Source organism: Lissotriton vulgaris, chromosome 11 (genome assembly GCF_964263255.1).
Source record: "Lissotriton vulgaris chromosome 11, aLisVul1.2, whole genome shotgun sequence".
Classification (NCBI taxonomy): domain Eukaryota; kingdom Metazoa; phylum Chordata; class Amphibia; order Caudata; family Salamandridae; genus Lissotriton; species Lissotriton vulgaris.
The window spans coordinates 1014961768-1014975733 of NC_141699.1; positions in this window are offsets into that span (position 1 = coordinate 1014961768).

Here is a 13966-nt window from a genome sequence, read left to right on the forward strand (position 1 = left end):
CACTACATTTGAGGTGGGAATTATAACATAACTTCAGTAATGCTAATTATGATTTGCCCAATACACCATGAGAGGCCAATTTCATGGTGGGGTCAGTTTTATTTAGCAACTATAACTTCACTTTAATTATTTTTTGCGGGTATATAAATCTAAACTGAGAATCCATTGATGCAAGTCTAGATCATGATTTTCCATATACCGTGTTGAGAATGAACCTGGTAAGTCGGTCCCCCTGCAATAGGCTATTTCAAAGAAGGTGAAACTCTTACAGCTTGAAGTGGAAGTAGATGACCAACCTATTAAGGATCTTTGATTAATAAGGAGCTGAATGCCTGCATTGTCCTTATTTAACAAAATAGGGAGTGAAGAGGTAGTGTCCAAAAATGGACACTGGAGGTGGATACGCCCTCTTCTTGCAATGTATCATAAACAATAGGATCCAACCTCAGAAGGTAAAAAAAAAGAAAGGAAAATTACAATTTACACGTCATGTGCATTACCTACAATGGTGGGAAGCACATAGTGTTTCCTAAATACCCCTCGCACACCAAAAGGGCTCTTGGTGTCATGCTTCATCAAGGGGTCTTCCTGCCCCGCTGCACTATGGGGCATGCTACGACCTACGAATACGTGGGAGCATTGATGTCACAACTATGTGTGGTGTAGGAATGGGTGAGTGAAAAGGGTCAGGGGTGAATACAAAAGTGAGTTAAAAAATACCTAGCACTCGTGGATTAGAACATTTTAATATTCTGTCGAGCCGGCAGTATTAAAAAGGTAAGTCGGAGATATGTTGCTCCAATGTGCAATGCCTCCTGTGTGTGTCAACATGTTTCAAAGCGTGCTGCTTCTTCTTCAGGAAACATTTCTGATCCCTTCTGCTCTCACAAAACTAAGTTGAAATATTCAAAATGTTCTAGAAAGGTATATGTGCAGGTATTTAATACTACGTGAATAAAATACTGATTTGTCTTAATCAAATTCTGCAACACACATAAAAAAAAGAATAAGCTTTTAAGAATTGTTTTTGTTCTGGACAGTGCACTTTCCTGCACAAAAACCATACATGCTATAACACAGGCACCCTTATGCCATGGTTCAAGGGTAACTGCTAAGGCGCTAGGCAGTCACAAGTGTGCCAGCACTATGAGAGAGCTTAACTAGGCAATATCTTTTTAAATATGGCCCAATTCAGCTCACTCCCGTTCACGCAATGCTGGACAACCGTTTCCCTTGATGTTTTGCTTTGAGTGAAATCTTAGTACCTACAACTCTCAATTAATATTTTTCTCACCTTAGTCCACTCTTGTTTAGGAGAGAGGTGTGGGATTATTTATTCAGTTGGAAGGATTTTGTTTATGAGCAAGTAGCTCAATAATTTAGACAATATATAATATAAAACTCACTACCCAGGCATCTTTCATGAACCTTATACAGCATAGTTTGATGTTTTTATACACTGATTTTCAATGGGATGCCATGAATATTAGGGTTTCTTGGATTGTTCAATAGCGAGCAAGAATAAAAGGGGGTGGGGTGAACTCTGACTTGTCCTTCTTGTAGTAGGTCACTAATGGAGGAAATACCTTTGATATAAACTCTGGTTGACAGCATTGAAAGGATCACGAAGGTGAAATCCTCACCTAGGTTGAAGCTATTTAGATCTGTATGCAGGGAAAGCCAAAAGGGATTTTTAAAGGCTTTTTCTGCATCCACTGCCATCGCCATTGTTTGTGGTTTAAGTAAATTTGCTTTTTTGATAATACGTCCAAATTTATATATAATAAATTACCTACTGGCGGTCACCAGTGGGTAGTTATACTTAGGACCTAGTTTCCATGGATGAACCGCTGTTTGTTTTGCTAATAACTTTAACGCCATTTGATGCATCTTCAGCTGCTGTGTGGAAAGATTTGCAGTAATTCGTCAAGTGTGTGCTTAGAAAAAAGAAGGTCCCAAAATGCATTTTCCCCATACAATTTCTCACAGGCATCTTGAACACAACTACAGCCCAAACCAGTGGATGGATTTTCACCAAATTTAGCAGGAAGTTAGATCTTGGTTCAGAAAGAGACCTTCTTGAAACTTGGTGTAATCCCTTCAGTAGTTTTAGAGTTATTAAAGAAAAGATATTTGGAGATATTTGGAGTCACAAATCCTGCATGGATCTGACAGATCTCAAAATGAGATCAGATTGACTGCCAACACCTCAACCAGAAAGTGTTGGCAGCCGTCTTAGGACTCAGACTCAGCCGAGTCCCCAGAAAAAAGGAGAGAAAAAAGATACAGTGGCAGGTTAGGAATAGCCTGACCCCACCCCCCAAGACTAGTAGTGGGGTCTCACAGGGACACAACCAGGGGCCAAAAATGAATATATTTTTCAGTTTATAGCAATTTCACTGAGGATCGACAAATCCACAGCGAAATTGAAACAAACAAGTGTGGTCTCCTTAGCTTGTTTTTTAATGTGTCCCTCGAGTGGGCTAGGCTGGGGGGTTGAATTTAATGTTATAATGGGGTAAAGGGAGTGTGTTTGGCTCCCCCAGTCGGATTTCTGCTCTGGGGACAATCACCCACTTGGGCCCAGCTCTTTTCGAAGCCCATGACCATAGCACAGACCCTACATGGGTCCTTGTTGAGGTACACTCACCGCTGCAGCCCTCTAGGCATGCCGTGGCATGGAGCAGAGACACTTAGTGCATGGGACACAAGTATTACTAGAACATCTGTACATATTGGGATAAAAACCAGTGTAGATGAGGAGTGGGCGGAAAACTACGCTATGCTTGTATAGTTTGTGCAACTACACACTACGTGAGTTACGCGTAGCATAGTGCAAAAACGAGTAGTGTAGTGGGCATTTTTTGCTCGCTCGCGGTCCTCAGCTTCAAGTTGGCGAACAAGTTCAAGTTCAAGTTCAGAAATTTGTATAGCGCACTACTCACCCAGAGGGTCTCAAGGCGCTTGAGGGATGGTGGGAAGCTTTACTTATCGAATATCCAAGTTTTTAGTTGCTTTCTGAAGGAGAGATGGTTCTGTGTAAGGCGGATGTGGGTGGGGAGAGAATTCCAGGTTTTGGCCGCTAAGTAGGAGAAGGATCTTCCTCCCATGGTGGATCTATGGATGCGCGGAATTGCGGCGAGGGCTAGGTTGGCCGATCGTAATTGGCGGGTGGGGGTGTAGAAGGACAGTCGCGTGTTGAGGCATTCGGGTCCTAGGTCGTAGAGGGCTTTGTGCGCGTGGGTGAGGAGACGGAACGTTATTCTCTTGTTGACGGGGAGCCAGTGGAGGTCTTTCAGGTGAGCGGAAATGTGAGCTTGACGGGGGATCTCCAGTATGAGTCTGGCTGAGGCGTTTTGGATACGTTGGAGTTTTTTCTGTAATTTGGCTGTGGTTCCGGCGTAAAGGGTGTTTCCGTAATCCAGTCGGCTTGTGACCAGTGCGTGGGTGACCGTCTTACTTGTTTCGGTGGGGATCCAACTGAAGATTTTTTTGAGCATGCGTAAGATGTTGAAGCATGATTATGAGACGGCGTTGACTTGTCTGGTCATCGATAGGGAGGAGTCCAGGATTAAGCCCAGGTTACGTGCGTGATCCGTAGGCATGGGTGCGGTTTCCAGGGCTGGAGGCCACCATGAGTCATCCCAGGCAGAGGAGGATGATCCTAAGATGAGGACTTCTGTTTTGTCCGAGTTCAATTTTAAACGGCTGTTCTTCATCCACTCGGCTACTTCTTTCATTCCTTCGTGTAGGTTGGTTTTGGCGGTGTTTGGGTCTTTGGTGAGGGAGAGGATCAGCTGGGTGTCGTCTGCGTAGGAGATGATGTTGAGGTTGTGTTGGCGCGCGATGAATGCGAGGGGACTCATGTATACGTTGAAGTGGGTGGGACTGAGTGATGATCCTTGAGGTACTCCGCAGATGACTTCGGTGGCTTCTGATCTAAAAGGGGGGAGGCGGACTCTCTGGGTTCTTCCGGCGAGGAACGAGATGATCCAGTCTAATGCTTTTCCTTGTATTCCGACGTTGCTGAGGCGTTGTATTAGGGTGCTATGACAGACTGTGTCGAAGGCAGCGGAGAGGTCAAGTAGGATGAGGGCTGCTGTTTCTCCGTTGTCTAATAGAGTTTGAATGCCGTCTGTTGCTGCGATGAGGGCGGTTTCGGTGCTGTGTTTGGCTCGGAAGCCGGACTGTGAAGGGTCGAATGATTTGTTGGATTCAAGGAAGGCGGCGAGCTAACTGTTGACGGCTTTCTCAATGACTTTGGCTGGGAATGGGAGGAGCGAGATGGGGCGGTAGTTTTTAAGCTCAGAGGGGTCTGCTGTGGGCTTCTTCAGAAGGGCGCTGAGTTCGGCATGTTTCCAGTTTTCCGGGAAGGTAGCGGAGTTGAAGGAGCAGTTGATGACGTCGCGGAGATGGGGTGCGATAATGGAGTCTGCTTTGTTGAAAATGTGGTGGGGACATGGGTCGGTTGGCGATCCTGAATGGATGGAGTTCATCAGGCGGATGGTGTCTTCAGTGGTGATTGGGTTCCAGTCGCAAAGGTTGTTAGAGTGCGGTTTTGGTTCGGTGGTGGGTGGAGTGGGCTGGCCTTCGGACTGGTTTTTAAATCTGTTATGTATGTCGGCAATTTTGTTGTGGAAGAAAGAGGATAGAGAGTCACAGAGGTCTTGGGAGGGAGTGATGTCGTTGGTGCCGGAGGTTGGGTTGGTAAATTCTTTGACGATGTTGAATAGTTCCTTGCTGTTTTAGGCGTTGTTATTAAGGCGATCCTTGAATGCTGATTTCTTGGTGGATCGGATCAGTTGGTGGTGTTTGCGGGTGGCATTCTTGAAGGTGGCCAGGTTGTTGGTAGTTGGGTTTTTTCTCCAGGCTTTCTCGAGGGTGCGACAGAGCTTCTTGGATTTCTTAAGCTCATCGTTGAACCAGGGGGCTTTTTTGCTGCCTTGCTTGGTTTGATGGTTTTTCAAGGGTGCTAGTTCGTCAGCGGTGTTGGTGATCCATTGTGTGAGGTTGGTGGCTGCTTAGTTAGGGTCTGATGATTTAGCAGGAGGGTTCTGATGAAGCGATGTGAAGAGCTGGTCGGTGGTAATTTTGTTCCAATTTCTTCGGGGAATAGGTTGTGGGGGGTTGTGGGTCGTGGTCTTTTTGTAGTTGAAGTGAACGCAGCTGTGGTCCGTCCAATGGAGAGCTGTGGTGTGATCGAAGGAGATGTGCTTGCTGGAGGTGAAGATTGGGTCGAGCGTGTGTCCTGCATCGTGGGTGGGGGTATCAACAAGTTGTTTGAGTCCGAGGTTGGCCAGGTTGTCCAGAAGGGTGGTGGTGTTGCTGTCGTTTTTCTTTTCCAGGTGGAAATTGAGGTCTCCTAGTAGAATGTAGTCCTCGGAGGGGAGGGCGTGTGGGCTGATGAAGTCAGTGATGTCTTCGCTGAATTGTGTGCGGGGACCTGGTGGTCTGTAGATGAGGGTGCCTCTGAGTGTGGTCTTGGGGTCGGTGTGGATTGGAAGTGAAGGTGTTCGGCGTTAGCGAGGTTATCGTCGGAACTGGTCGTGATGCGGATGGTGTTCTTATGGACGATGGCGATGCCTCCTCCTATTTGGTTGGTGCGATCCTTTCGGATGATCTTGTAGGTGTCCGGGATGGCTATGGCGATGTCGGGCGCTGATGAAGCGTTCATCCAGGTTTCTGTAAGGAAGGCGATGTCCGGTGACGTAGTGTCCAGTAGGTTCCAGAGTTCAATGGAGTGTTTGTGGACCGAACGGGTGTTGAGTAGGATGCACTTTAGGTGGTTGATGTCGGAGCTCTGTTTGGAGTTCGTGGATTTGGTGTGGGGTCTGATGCAGTCGAACTTGCAGGAGTGGCATGTGAAGGGTCCATGGGTTTGTCCTGGGCCGGCTAAGTTGCAGTTTTGGAGTCTGCCAGGATTAAGTGCTGATAGGGTTGCGGTGTCGTACGTGATGCGGGAGGAGTGGAGTATGCGGGGGCCAGGGGGTCTGGCACTGGGCGCGGGCCAGGCGCGGACGGGCATAGACGGGCTTACCTTAGGCGCACCTTCGGCGCGCATGGGGCGCGACCGCTGCGCGTGAACTCTGCGCGCAAAAACATCTCTCATATGTGGATAGTGGGAGGGGGAGGGGCGAGGGAGGAGCAGCTGGGAGGCGGGTGCGTGGTGGATATCCGGCCAGGGGGGCACAACAACAACAACAAAATGGCTGCAAGCCAAAACCGAAACAGGATTGGGGTTAAAACACAGTGGGCGCGATGCAAATGCCAGTGGCACCGGCAGAATCAGGCACAGATGATTTCAACAGGCAGCACAAAACAATTGAGAATATTGTAAAAGCGCTCTATGGCAATCTAGCGTTATGATTAAAATCAGGTTGGCAAATATTAAACAAACGGGTAATCTAGCGCTGCGATGTAACTCAGATTAGCAAATATTAAACAAAGCGGGTAATCTAGCGCTGCGATGTAACTCAGATTAGCAAATATTAAACAAAACAGGCAATCTAGCGCTGCGATAAACTTCTAATGATCAGTCAGGCAATAGCAAGTCATGCGGTGTAGCGCTACGATACCAGTCGGTAGGTAGAGCAGGGAGCAGCGTGAGGAGCGGCCACTTCTGATGGGAATCAGGGCGGCAAAACAAGCGTGCAAAATGAGACCCCGGCGAGATTCTCAATGCGGGGAGGTCAGGTTTCCTCATTCTGAGTGGTCGCGTATGCCCACGCCCGCTCGCGATGAGAAACTACCAGTCCGCGTTGAGAAATCTGCAGCTCGAGTGCAAATCTACTCAAGCTGCAGAAAACGACCACTTGCACTGTGCAAGAAGCCATTTGCAATGATTGCACAGTGCGGTCAAGCATCCGGCACTGTGCAATCATTGCAAACATAATTTCCTACCGCACTACGTAGTTCGCGTAGTGCTACGTGTAGCTCGCGTCGCGCGAAGTGCACTTCTTATAGCTACATGTAGCGCTACTACACAAACTACTCCCAGGGTTAGTGTAGATAAGTGCTATCTCCTGAGGGGCGCTCTAAATTGACTGGGGTGCACTTGTTAGACACCCCCTTTTCACATTACAGTGTGCTGTGGTAATATCATGCAAGCCAGAAGATGTCTTGAAATATTAAAATGTGCCATTAACCATGTTTCTGCAGCATTAATGGCCATGCAGAGCTGCAATGCTGTGACATGAACGAAAGTTACTTTTCAGAAAGTTTGCATGTGGCGGGAGAGCTTTGTGCTGCTGAACGGGGATGGCAAGGAGAGAGTTAGAGAGCACGCCAGACAGACTTGGAAGCAGAAGAACAGAGGAGAATGCCAGACAGCCACACACAGCCACAGACAGACAGCACACTGCACTCCTTACCTGGGTTGAGGCAGAGTGAGGAGTACATATCGACCCCTGGGTTTGGAGCTGAGTGTGGACTGACACAGAGCTCAAGCTTGCTCGGTGCTTCCACATTTCCAGCTCTGCAGAGTGCAGGCAGCTTTGCAGCTCCATGGGCTGACTTTTAACCCCACCTAAAGTTTCCTTCTCTTCCACTTAAGCCCTTGATGTTGGCCCTCTCCTCGAGGAGCATTAACCTGTCAGCAAAGCCATGCCTCTCACTGCGCTGCCAGATTTCACCTGTTCAGAGTGCCCTGGGCCGAGGATCTGCCTCCCAACTCCCTGCACTCCAGGCAGCCTTCCTCCTGTGCTGGGATCACCAGGCTCAATAGCTGCTTGATGTCTTCCTGCTTCCCTGTCCCAGTGTTGCCAGCCTTCTGAGCCCTCTTTCTCTTCCTGCCCTGGGCTAGGTAATTCTCACCTCCTGCTCCTTGCTGTCCCAGGATCAGTGGCCCTCCCCATCTTTCTCTCCTTGGGGATGAGCAGCAACTCGTCCACCCCAGTCCCTTTCTGTCCCGGGATCAGTAGCCCTCAACCCTCCATATCCCGGCAGCTGCGGCCTGTGCAGGTAAGAGTGGTGGGGCTGGGTGGGGGGCGTTGATTGGTGACGAGGGAAAATTGAAAAATTATTAATTTCCCCTCATCGTAATCTGCCAAAATCCCCCCACCACTCCTAACTGCATGAGCCGTGGCTGATCCCGCGTTCGGTTGCTCTCATCCCTATCTATCCATCTGTAGCTAAGCCGCCCTCCTACCCTTTCACTCCCTGTCCCAAGATCACCCTCTTGCCTCCCCTCTGACAATGCTGCTCTGCTCAGCATTCTGGTCAGGCCACCATACATTGCAGCTGCACAGGGCACGCCTGCAGCCTATTGGCGGTCAAGAAGCACCTTTGCGCAGTCGCGGCTCCTCAAGGGAGTGCTGCGAGGTGGTAGGGCGGGTCGGGGGAGAGGGGGGGTGGGGGATAGTAAACTTCAGCATAGGGCTGAACAGAGTTAAGTAAAGAAATAAATAAATAAAATAAATTACATTGCACGCGCTGCATCGTCAGAAGAGGTTTTCCCGCTGAGGAGAGATTAGCACTGCAAGTTCCTCAACAGAGAAGTGCGGGGCCGGCCGAGTCTGGAATGTGACAGAGATGGAACTGAGGGGACAGTGTCTGCACAACGTCTGGCCTCCGCTGCTATCTTTCCAGAAATGTTTTAAATATACATTTGCATTTCAACCCCGACTTTGTCTCAATGGCCTCTCCCATTCTCCCATCTTCACACTCACATTTTTTTCTTTTTTCTTTCTTTTTTAAGAATAAGATAAAGGGGTGGAAAGATCTGTTTACAAAATTGTGTTTTAGGTGGGGCATCTCCATCAGAGACTGATAGACATGGAGGATTGCAGCGGTCCTATAACGTTTGCTTCCATGGTGTGGCAAAGAGGCTGGAGGTGGTGGACATGTCTCCATTCCTGACCACTTTCCTATCGGACCACACTGAGCTTACCTTCACCCTACCGCTGGAATTCCAAAGGATGCATCGAATATAGCCCAGGGGTTGCTAACACCACAAAGTCTCCCGGCCGATTATTGTGTGCATCCTATGCCACCAACAGGCATGACAAATAATTGTTTTGGCCAAGTGTCAGAATGATCCCTTTTCCCATGGTGATACCAAGATCTTTGTGACTGTAGATTTCTCAGATGACATGGTGGTACACCGCAAGAAGTGTGTGGCACTCAGGCCCCTGCTGCGTAAATTGAACATCCGTTACAGCATGTTGGAACTGGTCACGATGCTACTTACTAGCAGTGGGAGCAACTGGGAGTTTGATGACCCAGAGAGCCAGGAACAGTATTCAACTGCGTTCGCCGATACGAACATGGGCACCAACACTCCTGGGACCAACTCCCCCCCATGGGCGTCCCACCTTTGTATACTGCATGCAAAGGGATTTGTCCTCCACCTCCCCTGATTGACTGGAGTCTGTCCTCAAACCATGAGAGGCAGCGTACCCAGGGCCAGTGCAGAAGCAGCTGGGTCGTGACTAGTCATGCTCCCTGATAAAGCTGTGACCCTTTAGGCTCTTGAGTGGACTGCTTGTAGTTTTTTATTGCCACCCCTGCTAAGACCCCTCTACTTCTTTGGGTAACTTCAGAGGGAGGTGAAGGGATTTCTACTTTGAACTCTGAATTTTGGAGAACTAATCTTGTCTTTGTGTTGTTTGCCCTCATCCTTTCTTCCTTTCAAGGGTGTGCTGCGATGCCTTTGCTGTGCTGGATGTCTGTGTGAGGTGCAGGGTTTGTGGGGGAGCCACTTGCTTACATGAGCCCAGCAGCACCACTCTTTGTTCCTATTATTGCTTGGTAGTATTGGGTGGGTGAAGGACTGGGAGATACGCTCACCTGTTAAACGTGTTTTGTAGTTTGTTATCGCCTTTTTGCCTATTTTACAGAGCTATATATTTCTTTTCTGGTCCTCCAGGGGTTGTTATCTTGCTGATTGTTACTGCACCATGGGTTGTGTTTACATTCCCCCGACCTTGGAGCTGCTTTCCCTTTCCTTGCTTCTAGTTATGTTATGTTATATTATGTTATGTTATGTTATGTTATGTTATGTTATGTTATGTTATGTTATGCTCTCTTATCTTATGATGTTATCTTTTATAGTGCAACGAATCATCCCTGGAGGAATATCTCAGTGCTTAGCAGAATACAGACATGCAGAAGTAATTAAAACTGCAATATCCTGCTGGTTCTTTTGCTCACTTTGCCACCCCACTTGGGGCATCCCTGGCTGATGGATGCCCGAAGAAGTAGGACCCACAGTAAGGGATCGCCAAACCAGAGCATGCATTGTGCCCTGCTCAAGGAGTAAGATATACATTAAGAGGCTGAACTCTGGGAGGCACAAAAATAACATGTCGCTGCATAAATAACGAGGCAACCTTTTCCTGAGAAGGACAAATCAGAGAGGCTACAAGTGAATGAACACCCATAGCACTTTGGCGAGATAACAGAGAACAATAAAGCAAACGGCGGTGGCAGGTTCTATAAGGAAAACTAGGACAATAATTCCTTACAAGGACCAAAATATTTAGAGAGACTGTTCAGGAGAGAACATCCATTGCATTTTGCTGAGATATCATAGAACCATAAACTAAACAGAGGCGCATATTTATAATTGGACCCCAGATACATATCAGGAGATCGCGAATAAAAGACAACTGAAAGGTTCTATTTCGTGAAACCATGCCCTGCAGAGGTATACCCATAATCGACTGCCTGCCCAGGGCACCAGTGTGTTTTTAAAAAACTTTCATTTTCAGTAGTCACAGATCTGTTCCGCCCTCCTTCCATCCATTATAAATGATAAAATAACAGGTCCTGAAGAAGATGGTTTAGTAATTAAATCATTCCATTGAAACCTACGTCGACCAGTCAGAGTGAGACACCCCAGCTATCAGCACAGCAATCGAGGGTTGATTTCATCACCCGGATTTCTCCATCTGTGCATGGAGTGTAGAGTGTGAATGTACTGTGTGTAAGGGCTGTGGCTGTACAGTAGGGAGAGGTGTGATTGTGTGTGGGGGTGTGTTGAATTACATTATTTAGTCAGCTGTGACCTCACAGGTGTTGAAATCAATTGTGTTATGTGTATTGTATTATTTGAATAATGAAGACAGTCATACTTTTGTAAAAATGGTGATACTTATTGCAAAGAGTCACGTATTTTTTAATAATGTGAAATACCAGATAAATAAGTAAAAAAGAAAAAAATGAAATAACATTTGTAAGAAAGACTAACTGTTTTGTGTGCAGGTTAATGTTCTTGATGCCCTATCTTTCAGCTTTGAGAAGCCAGTAATTAAAGAAATGTAGGTCTAGAGGGATTATCCCTTTTGTAGTTTTGATATCCTGCTAAAATAACCATGCTATTTAGGAGTTTTTTAAACTTTCCACAATATATACATAAACAGAGATGCAGAGGTAGTTTTTTCTAGTGGATAAGGGCAGGATAGGAGAAAGACCTCCCGCTGAATCTAGCAGTACGAATACATGGAATTTGCAAAAAGGCTTTGTCTTTAGATCTTAAAAGTCTGACCGAGTTTTAGTGTCTGAGCCTATTTAGCAAATAGGAAGGAGCATTGCCATTTGGTGACTTGTGGGAAGGCAGCATACCTTTATGATGAGCCAGTGCAGAGAGTTACAAATCAGAGCAGAGGAAGAACCAGATGATAGATTGCAAATTAGTCTGGCTACTATATTCTGCACCACCCTCAGTTTACACAGCTTTGTCTCATTTGCTGCTACCGATAGAGCATTGTCATAGTCTAGATGACTTGTGCTGAGGGCTTGTACTAGAGTTTTTCTTGAAGTCGGAGGGAACCAAAGAAAGGTTTGTTTCAATAGTCGCATGGTGGTAAAGCAAAATCCACAAATCGAGGATACTTGTTCTTTCATAGACAGAGTGAGGTCTAACTTCATGCCTAGGTTTTTTATTATTTGCTTAGGGGACGGGTCTGGCCCCAATTCAGGAGGCCACCAATCCATCTTCCACAACTTCCGAGCTTAACAAATAGAAGTATCTCAGTTTTGTCTCTGTTTAACTTGACACACAGACATCCACAGTCATCTAGGGAGCTATTTTCTTGATACAGTCAGAGACGGGGGATTTCACCCCTTCCAAATTCCAGCCAAAGGAGATGATCAATATGTGTATCATCAACAAATAAAATAGTCTCAGTGGCTACTGGCTTTCACTTAAGTGTTCCTGCTGCCCCCTCAACAGTTGCATACGTCCACCTCACCTCAAGTGCTCTCCACAACCCAAGTGCCTGCACATTGTATCCCTTGATATGATGTGAAAAGCCTTAATCACTTCATGAAGCATAAGAAAAACCTTACTTATGTTGCAACACTCTCCTCTAAAATTGTCCTCCTGCAGGAGACCCATTTATTGCCTGTGGAGTTGGACAAACTTCAGAGAGATTGTGTGGGGAGGGTTGTCAGCAGTAGCCTTTTGGCTCTTGCTGCTGGGGCAAATGTTCCTGCCATTCCCCCATCTTCCACACAAAAATGTGGAGTTGCCATCCATTTCCTCAAGTCCTTTCTTTGACTGATTTGAAAACCTGGACAGATCTCCTGTGTTGCTATGAGTTCATGAAATGTAAGACCTTAGGTCAGACTTTGATTGTAGACTCCACATATGCCACCAATCAGGACCATGTGCCCTTCCTCTCTTCACTGGCATGACTCCTGACAGAGTTAGGCACCTCCAGGGTGGTTATTGGGGGGATTGGAGTGTGGCACTGAACTCTCTCCTTGACCCATTGGGTCCTCTGGATAGAGACAACGCTTGGGATAGAGCAGTCCTGTATGATGTCATGGTAGATTATGGGGTGCTTGACTCCTGGCATTCTTTGCACCCTCGGGACAGGAAATACAACTTTCTGTCTTGTGTCCATGGGACTTGCTTTCAGACTGATTTCTTTCCTCTCTTGCACTCTACCTTGCCCTTGCTGCAAGCCTGTATTATTGCAGTGGGGGATCTCAGCCCATGCCGCGATTGCCCTAGAGCTTGGCCTTGGCCACCTGACCCCTCCCTCTAAAGGCTAAAGTTTAAACCTCTCCCAATATCGTATGCCTGAGGTCAAAAAACAGTTGTAGGAGTACTTTTACAGCTATCTCGGCGATAATGAACCCTCCACATCTTCTGTGCAGCTTCTTTGGGCAGTGGGAAGGGCCACTGTGAGGGGTGCTCTGAATGCAATACTCAGCTCGTCACAAAGTGGTGGCCTGGGCCAAGCAGGCTTGGTTGGGGGTGACATTTGTTCCCTCTTGAGGCTTACACGAGGCATCTCCTCCTGGATTTCCTGAGCTACATAGAGCATGCCAAGTATAAGCGGAATTCCCAGTTCACCTCTAAGGAAGAGTATGCCCGGCTCTGTCTGAAGTGGCAGCACAATGAGGAGAGGGCTCCTGGCTCTCTACAAAAAAAACATCTTGGAGGCAAAAACCATCTACTTTTCCTCCAAAATACTCGCAGCCGATAATAAATCGAAGGAAATCTTTTCGATTATCCATAACTTGGCGTTCTCGGACAGAACCTCTCTCAAACCTACCCCTTCACTGGATCTCTGTCACTCCCTCAATCACTTCTTTATCCAAAAAATCGCCATTATTAAAGCCAACATCCCCGCCCCCTCCCTTTCTTTTGTGGACCCACAGTGCCCTCCCCCCAAGGCACATCTCACTGCCCTTCCACTTCTTACTCAAGAATCTCTGACTGCTATAATCCCACTCGTCAAATCTGGTTCCCCTCTGGATCCCTGCCCGGCCCATATTCTCCGTCACATCTTCCTTAGCTGTCCTGACCCCCCTCTCCACGCTCTTAACAGTTCTCTTTCTCAAGGCGTGGTACCTAATTCACTTAAATCTGCTGTTATCGTCCCCATATTGAAAAAACCGGGCGCTGATCCCTCAGTTCCAGCCAATTTTCGCCCCATCTCTCTCCTGCCGTTTCTGGCGAAAGTTCTCGAGCGCCATGTTACCTCTGCCTTGAGCTCTTTCGTGGAGAAGAATG